The sequence below is a fragment of the Poecile atricapillus genome, chromosome 2 (genome assembly GCF_030490865.1).
Source record: "Poecile atricapillus isolate bPoeAtr1 chromosome 2, bPoeAtr1.hap1, whole genome shotgun sequence".
NCBI classification, from domain to species: Eukaryota; Metazoa; Chordata; class Aves; order Passeriformes; family Paridae; genus Poecile; species Poecile atricapillus.
Genome location: NC_081250.1, coordinates 81,221,030 through 81,234,996, shown reverse-complemented (window position 1 = coordinate 81,234,996; position 13,967 = coordinate 81,221,030). Strand labels below are relative to the sequence as shown.

Below are 13,967 nucleotides of genomic sequence, written 5' to 3'. Positions count from 1 at the left end.
CCATACCTCAGCCTTTCAAGGAAGCAATACACTTTTGACTGATTATGTGTTATATATATACTAGATATATATATATATTGTTCACATATATATATATATGAACAATATGAACAATAGCAAGTTCAGCAATTCTAAGTCAAACTTAACTGAACTGAGTCAGCCTTATATAACAACCCAGGAGATGTTCAAACTTCTAGAAGTAAGATTTGAGTGTAATTTCCACTGTGAAAATAAATCTACTTTACATCACTCTAGCTGGACTAGCATCACATCAGGCTTTGACATGAAAATTCAAACCAAGAGTGGTTAGTCAGCTTTCAGAAAGTAAAACCTTCAGATGCACTACTTTAGGGCTCCTGGAATATGCTATCACTATAACAACATGTTTTAGTCTTAGGATGTTTCTTATAGCTGTAATCTTTCAAATTCTAACCATCTTCACAAGACTGGATGTGCCTGCATACACAGATCTCTCCTGCCAATAGTCTGGTTTGCTGAAGGAGCAGATGCACTGACAGCTCCCCCTACTCCAGCTGCCCCCCAGGAATAATCCCGGGCAGATTATCGTTGCGTCAATCTACAATGCACACTCAGCATCTAAAATGATACGACAAACCCTAATAGTTATCATTCATCTGGTAAGTAATTCTCACAGATCGATAGATGTATACAACTGACTGAGGTGTTTTCCATCTGCATCGTTGGCAGAACGGCAAACTAACTCCCCAATGCAGAAAGTGCCGAAATACAGTCACGCCACAGACCGAAGACAGTACAGTTAAATCAAACAGCGAGAATAAAAGCACACCGGGGTTTCAAATCGTACTACGCGAACATGCCACGGAAAACCCACGTGTCTCCGACAACTGCCAGTGCCTTTCACACCTCTTCTACTCTAACCAGAAGATAAGCCTGAGCAAACTTCGCTTGCTGAAGTGTGACAAAACCCACCGAAACGTTCCGGAGCCAGCGGCTGCCTCTCCGCAGCCGGGGCTCAGAGACAGCAACACTCTTCTGGGAGAGAACGCGCTCCCGCAGTTGCAATGGCACCCGAGGGTGCCCCGAGACCAAGAGCGGCGCGGGGTTCCCGCTGAACGGAACACCCGCTGTCCGGGTTGCAGCCCCCTGTTTGTCTGTTTTTTCTGGTACCGAGCAAAGAGCACCGTCTTCGGGGAGATTGGCCACCCGTTCTGAAAGGCTCGGTGGACTTTCGGGGGTGGGACCGGGCAATGCCCGAGACGGGCTCCGAGCGCTGGCAGCGCTCCTCGACACCGGAGCCCTGCAGGAGCGGCACTCCCCCTCGCTGCCGGCTCCCCCTGCCGGCAGCCTGGGCTGCTCCCGCCCGGACCCCAGCCCGCCCAGCCTCCGAGACCCCCGGTCACGTCCGGCGGACACTGGGGCGAATCCCCGCGAAGCCCAGCGAGGCGGTCACGGACAGGGCGGCCGGAAACGCACAATTCCCGCAGAGCTCCGAAAGCACCACCGCCCACAGCCCGAGTCCGGCGAGGAGGGGAGAGAGGCCGGCAAGGGTTACCTGGAGTCGCCGTGGGCTGCTCGCCGCACGCAGGCGGACGCGGGATCCGCCGCCGCGCTTGATGCCCGCCCTACGCCGCCATGGCCGCAGTCTCGCTGAGCCGCCCGTGCTCCGCTCGCTCCCACCAAGTTTGCGACGCGGCAGCTGAGCGCCTCGCCCAGCGACCGGACCTAGCTCCCCACCGCGGGGGCGGAGCAGCCACGGCCGCCCGGCCCCGGCAATGAGGTGTGCAGCTCGGCTCGTCCCGCAGCTGGCGCTGCCCGGGGCTGGGGCGATCTCGCATTACTCCCTGCCCTCCCCCGCGCTCCCCCCTCCGGGCTAGTTGAGAAGTTGCAACTGGTTGAGATATTTGTCCTTGGGGGTTGTTTTTTTATTATTATTTATTTCCTTTTATTCCTTAATCACCGCAGCTAACAAAAACATGACTTGAGACTGCTCCTTTACCATCAAATCTGAGCAGGGGCGCCTCAGCGTCAGTACAACTAAGCACAACAAATCGTGGCCAGCTGTAGCAACCGACAGCAAGAGGGAGGGGAGGCGGTGGGACACGTGCAGCGGTCCGCAAAGGCTCCCGGCTGTTGCCCGGGGCTCCGGGGCCGGGAGAATGTACCAAAACTGGGAAGCAGCAGATAGAGGAGGCGAAGGAGAGCTGGGGGCCAGCGACTGCCCCAGGACGGAAGAGGCACGGGAGCGTCCCGGGAGCCCCGAAGCTGCCCGCCCGCCTACTGCACCCCTCTCACGCCATGCCGCCATCCCCAGCGTTCCAGCCCCGGACCTCCCGGGACCGGTGAGGAACTGCCTAGGCAACAGGAGCTCCGCACCAGCTGCGGAGGGGAGCGCAGTGCTGACATTTCGACCGCCACGTAAGAGCCTCCGGCAACTCCTTCTCCGCCCCCTCCCCCCTCAGTCCTCTCCCTCCTCCCATGGCACGATCGACGTGTCAGCCCCGAAAATTCATTTCCAGGCCCTGGGAGAGTCCAATATAACGCGTGCGTTGGACAGTGAGACGTGGCACTGCAGGGCTGCAGGTGGGGCGCGCAGACATCTCCCCCAGGTACGTGTGTTCGCATTTTCACACTCATCGGGTTTTCGGTGCATGCCTTTGTGTTTTATCAACTCACATGTATTAAACCAGAAGGTTATTTTTGTTCATGTGTGCATTGTAATTAATTTCAGCAGAGCTTTTTTTTTTTTCTTTTATGACACCATTTTGGCATTTCTACTACAACTGCAGGAGAAACTGACTTATGTTGTTCACAAGACCTACATTTAGAAGACTAAAAGCAGTAAGAGTTTATTAAAACAAACAAAACTATGGAATTCATCCATGCTAGAGTAATCCTATAAAAATTAGCTAATTAAAACAACTAGCATTAAAACTTATCAGCAAGTCAAATGCTGCAAATCCAAATCGCCTTAAACTTCCAGCTCAAGGGAGAATTTTACTTTGGCTCTATGTAAAATAAACTTTTCAAGTAGAAACATTAACAAAAGTTTGAAATTATCATTAAAATGAAGTCTTGGAATTTGGGACATTCTTTCTGATTACTTGTTGGTATCTAAAAAAAAATATTCAAATACTAAAGGCCGAATATTTTTTTTTTCTTTTCATAAAGTCACGTAACCCTGACAGTCAAGGATGTTTCCTTATTTATAACAATGGAGTTTGAGAAGCCACTACTGTAGTTACTGTAATGCCCGGGGTCACTTTCTCATGTGATTTCCTTCTGATCCAGGAAATACTTGTACAGAAAATATAAGAATTAATTTTACATCTAAAAGTTGCCATCACAATAAGTGCAGATTCACTTATCTACACTGTTAACTTCTTTGGAGTGTTATTAAGACATATCTCTTCAGATCAACAAGTCCTGCACTTTCTATGTACCTCCACCTATTACAATATATTTAGACTTTCTTTTAAAGAGGAGACATATTCGTTTTTTCAACTGCCTTGTAAAAAATATATAACATCTCTATCTATGAAAAGTAAGCACCATGTATCCAAAACCAACTGCCAGCAAAAAAAACTATCAAAATTCTAGCCCCTTGAATGATGTACAGTTTAGCCTCTGAAAATTCCTCTGCAGTTTGTCTGTGAAACAATAGGCATATAAGTAAAAAATAAACAAAACCTCCAAACTCACCTCATTTATATCTTTATACCATACTGTGTTAATCCCATACAGTACATTCTAAGAAAAATTCCACTGGAACCATATTGGCTCTATATCACCCACAGATCATTTAAGTAATGTGCTTTATAGTTCTGTACTAGTTTAATGGAAGAGCAGTTATGATTTCAATGCTTAAATTAATTTAATTTTCTTTTAAAAGCTCAAGGGCAAAGATGTCTGACATGGCCTGTGAGATTAACCATGTTTGAAATAAAGGTACAAAATGTAACATTTTTAATGTTACGTGTAACTCTGTGCTTTGTCTTGTCGCTGTTGGGCACAAAATAAGGAGCGTGGATTCAATTCAACAGGCAGAGAAAGGATCATCAGAAGGATTTATTTCAGAACTTTTCAGCTCCTTTATAGGGTCTTACAATACAGGTTTAACATGATTGGTAAAGGGAACAACACCTCTCTTGTTCCATTGGTTGAACAAGGGAAAACACACTCATCACAGCTGTACAATATTGTTTTGAGAACTATAAGTTATTTACAGAAATAGTCTTTGAGAGAGAAATATTCTCAAGAGACTTTCCCTTGGGAACAGATCATTCACTGACAGGCTGGAAACTCTCTCAGACTCAGAAAATCAGGTCCATAATGTCTGAGTTATAGATTTAAACTAGATAAGTTGAGTGAGTGAGCTCAGCAATTTTAAGTGATGCAATCCCCAGATGTACCCTTGCAAGTAGGCACTGATGGTTTTTTGTTTCTTCACAAGTTGCACAGTGGTGTCTCAATCCTAGGCTAAGCCTCAGTGTGTTACTAGATCCAAAATAAATAAGGATATTCAAATATAATTTAGGAATATTATGCTAAGGGTAAGGGAGAAAGCAGCAGGAGAAGCTCTGCTGTTTGATTTAAGGAAGAGGAAAAAAAGAAGCCTCTCAGAAGCCATCACATCCAGCTTTTCTTCCAGGATGGAGGTTGTCCTCCTCCTCTGCCTCATATTTTCCTGTCATTATATTTCTCACTGTTAGTTATTTTTGATCTCTCCTTCCAAAAAAATAGAGCCCAGCATATTAAGGGGTGGAAGCAGTAAAGGTACTGAAGTTGGAAGACAAAAAGCTGCACAGCACCTTCAGGCTTTTGGCCAGTTTGGTGGGAAGCCAGATTTCAGCTTGTTCCTGTGGTGCAGGATATAAGGAATGTTAGAAAGCAAGGAAGGGGGTGGATTTCCATCTGTTTAGGTGGGAAAGTCATAGTGTAAGGGAAGGCCTGTCTTCACATTACCCATCAAAAGCCCCTCAGATAGTAAGCATCTCTTTCACCATTTAGAAAAACAAAGTCAGATGCACTGAATTAAAAGTTTAAGTTGGGCTAAAAAGAAAAAAAAAAATAGAAAAGGAAGGTGTTAGCTTCAGTAAAATTGAACCTTGAATTATGCTTCCATCATAGGGAAAGGACTTTGCTTGCTTCATGGTCATAGAGTTCAAAGTCTTTATTACCACTGTATGTTGTTTTTTTTCCAGACCATTGAAAACATTAGTAATTTTTGTTTAATTCATGAGAAACAGACAGAGGAAAATTCAGAACTCTCACAGTTAATTGCCTACTTTCGTGTTTTCTAACCACATAATTTATTACTGAGGAGAAATCCTACTGGTGACCATAGTCTTTCCAGAGCAGACCAGGCAGGAGAACAGTGCATACAAACAAGCACTTTTCTGAATCAATGTTTAAGAACAGAGCGTTTGTGCAGTCTGGTGCGTTGAATTTACCTGACTTACCTCACATTGTTGAAATACATAATCATCAGATCTACATTCCCACTGAGATTCAGGAAATTATTTGCCCTGCTGCATTTGATTAACCAAGCCCTTAGTATTCTCACCTGCATTAAGCAACATCATCTTGCAAGGCTGGATCATCATGAATCTGCCATATTTAAATACCAGGGACTTGTGATGCTGTTTTGTGTAAAAATAGTAATGACATCTTCATCGCAGGAAAGCAGGTGACCCAGAGGATCTAAGTTTGCCATCCTCATCCTCAGATGGGTCTGGTAGGGAACTACACTGTTAAAAAGCAGGTCAGGAAAGGCTGTAGCTATGTATGCCCAGTAGCAGACACAGGCAAGGTCAGACTGAGTATCATTTTAATTGTCTTAGCAAAAGACACAATTGTAATTCTTCATTTAAATAATAGGGAAGTAAATGTCAGTAGTTACAAACTTCATTGTTTTCCATTAAGTTACTATCTCCATTATGTTCTGTATTTAAAGGTTAAGCTGACTGGTCTCCATAATATCTATGAATTAGGAAAAGCTAGGTGAGAGTCTAAAACGTGACTTTTGAGATCTATACACTCTTCTAATGAGTTTATATTTACCATTGTCATGGAGTGACTTTACCTTTAAGGTGGTTTTGGGAGCTAAGGAAGTTGAAGTTGCTGGTGACTGATGGGAGTCTTTTCTCCTGACCAATTATCGGTCATTACTGGGAATTGACAGCAGTTTTGACCATTGAAAAGTGGGATCAACTTGTGAACCCTACCTTAAGATGTAAAACCAGAGCTCTCTTGTTCTCTTTGTTTCCTGGCTGTGAAAGGTAACAGAGCTCTGGCTGGCCTCCCGTTCCCTGCCCGGCCATGCGGCCGGGCTGGGGCTGGGCTGGGCCTGCCACGTCTCCCGGCCGGGAGATGGGGCCTGCGGGACTTGCCCCGGGCTCTGGCTGGGCCAGGCCGGTTCCTGGCTAAGCTGCAGTTTTTGCTGTGACGGAATTCACCAGAGACTGCCGAGTAAAGAAAGGAAAAAAGCTCTTGACCTGCGGCAAGCTGAGACAGCGACCACACTCTCCAGAGCAGCTATGAGGAATCCTCTATCGAAGACAGCTCCAGCTCCTGCTCTGACAGAGATCACAGAACCACCTACAAAAGCCTGGGCAAGATTTTAACCCTTTCATTACCCATATGAGACTTGCAGATTAATCTTTTTTTATCCAGAGAAAGAAAAAGAGAGTAATCAACATGTAAAGAGACTTTATAAAACTATCAGAGACAGTAAAGGAAAGAATTAAGTTTTAGAAAAGGTAGAGAATAAGGAGATGCTTTATGAGCTGAAATACCTTTCTGTTGAGACTATGGAAATGGACAATAAGGTCTTGAAAAAACTCCTTTAATTCATGACAGAGTATATTGGGAGGAATGGAGTGTACAAAGTGTGGATTTTGAGTAAAAAGTAGAGTGATTGTGATACAGTGAAGTGCTGGAATAGAGTGAAGCGAAGATTTGAAGCCTTGGGGGGGCAATGAGAAAACTGTTTTCTAGTGAAGCTCACAGAGACAAATGAAGACTTTTGCCTTTGAATAACTCATCCTTAAAATGACATCCCTAAACTCATGGCCCATACACATCTCAGAGTGATGTGAAGTGGGAGGAGTGAGCTCTGATAACAGCATTTCTGGGGAGCTGACATCAGGGCAATAGAAAACTATAACAGAAATAGTTTTCTTGTGAGAAACTCCATAGATTAGCACAAAGAGACTTCTGTTTCTCTACAAAGGCTGATGAAAAGACTCTAGAAAGAATTGTGACTGTTTTAAACACCAAAGTTCCAAAGTTTTTGTCTCTGTTGTCATGTGAACAAGGGAATGGTGGGTAGTAGGGGATAAAAAGGCTTTTCTGGAAGTTTACTCTGGTGTTCTTATTCTTGTAGTTTGTTAATAAACTTTCTTTATTCCTTTTAAGTTTTAAACCTGTTTTGCTCTTGTTCTAATCCATATCTCACAGCAAAAAATAAGTAATCTTTTTTAGTTACTGGTTTAAAACCATGACAACCATTTATGATCAAAGATACTAAAGTAATATTTCTCATGGCATTTCTATTATTAAGGCTTTTTATAATCAAAATGGTTGATTTTCATGAATGCATAAGATGTTTTCAACGCAGCTATATAAATAAATGTGCACTTACATTTATATATCTGTGACCTGATTTTTAGTAATTGCTGCTTTCTTTCCAGAAAGTTTCTGACAGATAAGGCAGTTAATGAAGTTATTATATTAATTCTAAATAAGGGCCATCTAACTTAAAGTCCCTAAAAGTAGTTAGAAGTTTGGTGAAAATGATGAATTCTTGGGTACTGATTCATGTGATCTGAAAATGCCATCCATTTCCTGATTCACCTTCATATCTCCTCCACGGGAAAAAAGAATATTTTAAAATGAATACTATCAGTCAAAACAATTTTTATGTATCTGTTTTTCTATCTTTCAGCCTGAAACTGTTACTTTCAAAATGAAGAGGAAGATAGAAGTGGGAATGAAGAATGCTTTGGAGAAATCTAGTCATAATGTTTGAGGAGTAGAAATAATAGAAAATACTAATAACTCTGGTCTCTTACATAGGTCAGAACTTAGACTGAAATGATGTAAAGTTACAAACCTGAGACATAAGGGCTATTAAATTTGAATCAAGATTCACGGATTTTTGAACGAATGCATAATAAAAATGTTTGCTTTGTCTCCTCTGCTTTCTATGGTATTATATTCTGCTGCCATACACAACTTTCTTATATAGACTAATTTGTCTTTTTTTTTGGATATTAGCCCCAAGACACCCATTCAAACTAAGTCAGGGTATACATTAGCAGTGCATTAGTTGCTCCTCTCTGTCTGTCTGTCTGCTTGTCCCTAAATATTAATACTGAATTTCTGTATTACTACATCATCCAGCAGTACAAGTAGAATTTGGATAGAGAGCACGCACATGCGTGCACACACACACACACACACATATATATCTAAATATATATTTATATTTATAGAAATATATAAATATATATAAAAGACTTTATCACTGCCAAGAAGTCTAAAACACAGGATATAGAGCTCATCTATACTTCAGTTTTTGCTGGCCTTTTTGGGGATAGAGAAGATACTTGGCATAACTCCTGCTTTTGTAGAATTAGACCTTCACCATTTCTAAAAGGAATTTTAACTAGCTGTGAACTCATAACTCAGACAACATTTCTGTGGCACTGATCTAGCACTAGGAGCCCTAAAACAAGCTTACCAAGTGGTGGTAGAATTGTCCTATTGTGGCTATTTAATTTAATTTAATTTAAAAGTAAATTCTTGAATTAGGCCAACATTTAAGTCAGTTTTAAAAAGTTATTTATTTAAGTTAGTGCAAACCCCTGTATGAACTTTATTGATTTGCTTTGTGCAAATCTAAAATCCACTGAAAATGCACATAAATTAAATAGACAATAACCCAAAAAAAATACTAATCAGTAATGGGTTTTCTTATAAAGAGTCTGACTGTCTTTAATGAGAGTTCATTTACCCTTTGGTTAGGCACAGACAGCATATTTATGTGACCAAGATCTCAATTGCTCTCTGCCTTTTCACACTGAGGTTGACAGTAAACACAATAAGGCAGTTGTACTTGTCAAGAAGAGTTTTGTAGGAAGGGAGTCAGCATCTTAACAAGCTGCATGACATATTGTAAGCATTTTTCCAGCTATGCACTTCCTGTCAGATCATTTGATAGCAGCAATAAAAGTTACACATCCAGTTCAAGTTTTTCCTCAGCTGGTCCTACACGGTATTCAGTTGCCTGTTAGGTAAGAGCTAGATGGCTTTGTTTAGACCAAGTCCTTGTAATCTGGAATTGTTACAGAGCAAAATGCTTATCAACTTGAAAGTGCCTATAGAAGCAGTAGTAGGCAAAGACAAAAGAGAAAATAAATTAAAAACTATTGAGTGTTTGTTACTGAGAAATATAAACAAGTAACCAAGACACACATACACTGACACTTTGCAAACCCTTCTGAATTTAGTTACTTTGATGTTTTCACTCAGACACTAAAGCACTCTCCTCACAGTCTGGTCTTCTGTTTTGTTGCTAGTTTAACACGTGCCAGACTAGAGCAATCAGAGTATAAGGAGGTACCTATGAATTTCACAACTTGAAAGGAAGCCCAGACCACTGTTCTACAAGGTTTTTGTGCATCTTGGTATCACTTGAGAATTTAGCAAGTGTCATTTTTTTAAATGTGTTTCAAAAGTTGCCTATAAGCACTACCAAAAATCTGTCAAGAATCTGTGTTGAGCTGAACTCTCTGCTGTTAAACTTTAAGCCTTCATTTTGTGCTCCCCCATAGTGATCCCCAAATTAAAGAGATCCCACCATTTCCCAAGCAGCTGTGAGTTTTGCTGGCAAAGGAAAGCACAATTACTTATTGCAGACAGACCATTTAAAAATGCACAGCTCTTTTCTCCTATCAGTTGTTTTTTTCATTCATTCATATACATACATATATATAAATACATATATATATATATTTATATATATACAGAGCCAATAGCAGCTGGCTCTAAGATAGACATGCTGCTGGCCAGGGCTGAGCTCAGCAGTGATGGTGGTAGCACCTCTGGAATGTAATATTTAAGAAAGACGAAATGTTATTGCACCAAAGTAGTTATGGCTAGAGAAGAGAGGAGTATGAATATGTGAGAGCAACAGCCCTGCAGACACCAAGATGGGTGAGAGAGGGAGGAGAGGCTCCAGGTGCTAAAGCTGAGATTCCCTTGGTTCACAGGGGAGTAGAGATCCACCTGCAGCCCATAGAGGTTCAAAGGGGGAGCAGAGATCTACCTGCAGGCCCTGGAGGGCCCCATCCCAGAGCAGGGAGATGTCCAAAGGAGACTGTGACCCCATGGGAAGCTCATGCTGAAGTAGGCTCATGGCAGGACCTGTGGGCCCATGGAGAAAGAGGCCCACACTGAAACAGGTTTTTTGACAGGACTTGTGACCCCACAGGGGTCACACTGGAGCAGCCTGTTCCTGCAGGGCTGCTTTACATGGAAGGGACTCACACTGGAGTAGTTTGTGAAGAACTGCAGGCTGTGGGAAGGACTCATGCTTGACAAGTCCATGGAGGACTATCTCCCCACACTGGAGCAAGGGAAGGACTCCTTTCCCTGAGGAGAAGTGGCAGGATAAACAACACTGTATGTCACCCATTTTCCCCATCTTCCTGCGCTGCTGGGGCTGAGGTATAAAACCAGGAATAAAGTTAAGCCCAGGAAGAAGGAAGTGGTGGGTGGAAGGTGTTTTTAGGGTTTATTTTACTTCTCATTACCCTATTTTGCTTGGCAACAATAAGTAATGAGTTCAGTTCATTTTTCAGAATTGTGTCACCTGTGTTTTGCCTGTGACAGCAATGAGTGAGTGATCTCTCCTTGTCCTTATGTTAACTTATAAGCTCTTCATTATATTTTTTCTCCCCTGCCCACCTGAGGAGGGGAGTGACAGAGTGGCATTGGTGCGCACCCAGTGTCTAGCTAGGGCCAAATCACTCACTATTACTACCTAACATCTGAGTGCTTGACTTATTGCCCTCAGCAATAATTGGTATTCTGTATAGTGTAAGTTCAGTTATTAAATATGTAGCCCTCTTGTTCCTTTCCATAGCCTGAAAACATTGTAGTTACTGAAATTATTTAAATCAGAAGTATGATGTTCAAAATATTTTTATTTTTTCTTTATATTTCGCATAATAAAAACCACTTAGTTAAAAATATTGCATAATAATTATTTCGTTGGAAACGCTGAAAACTTGTAAGACGCTTTGCTTCAGAAGTGAACACCTAGCCTGAGTCTGCTCTAGGAAGCCAGAATCTGACCTTCAAGACCTGAAGTTTCATAAGTAAGTCTCATTGCAGAACACTCAAGCAGGAGGAGGGATGTGCAGACTTGCTATTGAAGAGAAGGAAACCACTATTTTTTACAGTTAGGCCAAGCTCCAATTCAATTACTAAGTGTCTTACTACTTTTTCAGACTTGGGGATTCATTAAAGATACAAGCTGACAGGAAGGAGACCAAAACCCATGTTAACCTTGTAAGTCCACTGTCATGCTTTAAATAATACCAAAAGACAACAAAAGGAGACCAAGAGCTCATGTCTACAGACCTTGAAGTGCCTCTTGCCTCTAGTGGACCTTCTCAATCCAGAAGAGAAGCTGAGTGGTGGATTGAGGGGGGACTGGTGTGTGCACTGATGCTGCTACATAAATAAAATAAGGCTGCTTACTTTTGTTCTTCCATCATCCATTATTGAGAAGACCCCCGAGCTGTTCACCACTCTTCACAGAAGTAATTGTGAATGCCAGTTTATTTCTATCTTTAGCACACTTTTATAGGGTTCTACAGGGTCTGCAGGCAGAACAAGCTACTATTGGCTAACACACACAGTTTACATTTTTTCTCTTACACACAGGGATATTGTTTTGCCTCACTCTCTCTTCTGCATGAAGGTTTCAAGGACTTTAGCCCTTAATATTACGACTTAGTTCAAAGGCTGGTTTGTGCATACAGGCCTTTACTAATATATAAAATATAGCAACAAATCCCCCTTTCTCTTTTTGCACAAACCAGGCTTTGGATAAGATAACATACAACTTAGACTGTCATCCCAATTAACATTATAAGTAAAGTCCGTCCCCCCTCTAGCATAAGAGACTTCAACCATCCAGTGATGCCCCAGCTGGCGAACCAACTTCCAATGGGATCACTATCTTCTTTCAGGGCATGCAACCCATCCTGTAGCTGTTGTAGTTGCTCATGGATGGAAGCTGAATGATCAGTAAGATCCAAGCAGCACATGCCTTCAAACTCTCCACAACCATGTCCTTGTGCTAAGAGCAAAAGGTCAATTGCAACTTGATTTCATAGTACTGCATGATACACTACTCACATCGGCTGAAAGCTCACTTAACATTGTGGATGTTAAGTTTAATTCTTTCCTAGTCCAGCAAGCGAGCCTTTTTAGGGTGGCTAAACTTTAATTCATTCAGGCTTCGCCTTGACTGTTTGATGTTCTTCATTTTGCTAGCTACATTCAACAACTGATGTAAGCTTGGGTGGAACAAAGTGAGTTTCCCAAGATAACAGGGTCTTCCATGTGGATTTGCAGGAATCTAATTCCATGCTCTATCTCCACAGATTAGGAATATGGAACTAGGTAATCGCTTTGGTAATTGTCCTGTGAGATTGCACCACGAATAAAGGCTTTACTTTCAATGGTAGTAACGAGATCAGCTATAGGGTTGACTGCAACCCAGTGCTGTATTACTTTGTTTGAATGACTTTTTGTCGGGGGTTCAAACATTATCCATCCACCTGAGGTATTGGTGGAACTTAACAAATTTAATTCTTCTGAGGGTTGTAACATTAAGAACTTTGGTAATTTTGCTTGCTAACAGGCTTCAAGTTGTCTTAATGTGAAGCCAGCAGTGCAACTGCACTCTTGCAACACTGCCAATCGATTCAGTTGAGTCTCATTACTAATTAAACTTTTAAATGCTGGAGGATCCCACTCAGGGACTCCTGGGAGACAGGTGCGAAAGGATCTCCAGGTGTGGCTAGGCTCAAACACATTGACCTTTGGCCAGTTCAATGTGCCAGAGTGACCCATATGTTCTGTCACTTTTGGATGTTAGTTAGCAGACAGTTGGTCATGACTATACACAACACAATTACCATAAGCATTTTACCATGTAAATGACACCATATTTGCAAACTCGCAGCTAGAACTTCAATCGTTAAATGAACTTTCAAAGATGCTTACACTACTTCTTAAAGAGGGAATACTTATACTTTATACTAACATAACAATTACTACACAAGCTAAACACTTAAACTATTGTCTAACTATTTTTAACACACGTGCTCTGGTATATATGTAGTCTAAGCGTGAAAGCAATTTGCTGAAAGGGTAAACACACAACTACAATTTGCCTTATATACAATTAAATGGAGTCTCTACACTTCTTAGATCTTCTACAGAATTTCTCCAGCACAATTCAGTCCTGGAACGTTCACTGCTCCCATGATGTCAGCTGGCAGTTGATCGGTGACTGCGGGCTTTGATGTTCAAGTTGTTCTTCAGATCCTTCTAAATCTTAAAACAAAGGATACCTGAAAAATTGGTAGAGACACAACATCATAATAACAACATAGAATTTCTGTTGGCAACTGTCTATATAGTGTTCAGACACAACTGTGTCCTGACAGGTCCACTTCTGATCCATGTCTGGAGTACAACGGCTGTGTGGAGACTTCTCTGTTCACTGGATCTCGTGTGTTCAGAGGCAGACAGTCTGGTCAGATGGACAGGTGACCTTTTTGAACCTGCCAACAAAACACAGACACTTCTCTCCTTGAAGTTAATGAATTACACTAATTAAATGCTTTTAAGACATCAATCTCCCCCGTTTTCTTAAAAAAAATAAAAATGAGATGTACTTC

The 13,967-nt window shown here is 41.9% G+C and overlaps 1 protein-coding gene, 1 long non-coding RNA gene and 1 other non-coding gene across 3 annotated transcripts in view; 2 read left to right on the top strand and 1 right to left on the bottom strand.

Annotated features, from left to right (window-relative positions):
- Positions 1–1,809, bottom strand: part of SEMA5A (semaphorin 5A) — a 412,149-nt gene extending 410,340 nt beyond the window's left edge. The window contains exon 1 of the mRNA XM_058831651.1: positions 1,535–1,809. The gene's annotated coding sequence lies outside the window, so the exon portion shown is untranslated. The remainder of the gene's footprint in view (positions 1–1,534) is intronic.
- A 62-nt stretch (positions 1,810–1,871) lies between these two features.
- Positions 1,872–8,165, top strand: LOC131575771 (uncharacterized). Its single transcript, XR_009276853.1, has 3 exons — positions 1,872–2,397; positions 2,499–2,588; positions 7,928–8,165. It is a non-coding gene; the product is annotated as an uncharacterized LOC131575771 (long non-coding RNA).
- On the top strand, positions 7,769–7,837 carry LOC131576797 (small nucleolar RNA SNORD123). The gene has a single exon (XR_009277075.1). It is a non-coding gene; the product is annotated as a small nucleolar RNA SNORD123 (small nucleolar RNA).
- Positions 8,166–13,967: the final 5,802 nt, after the last annotated feature.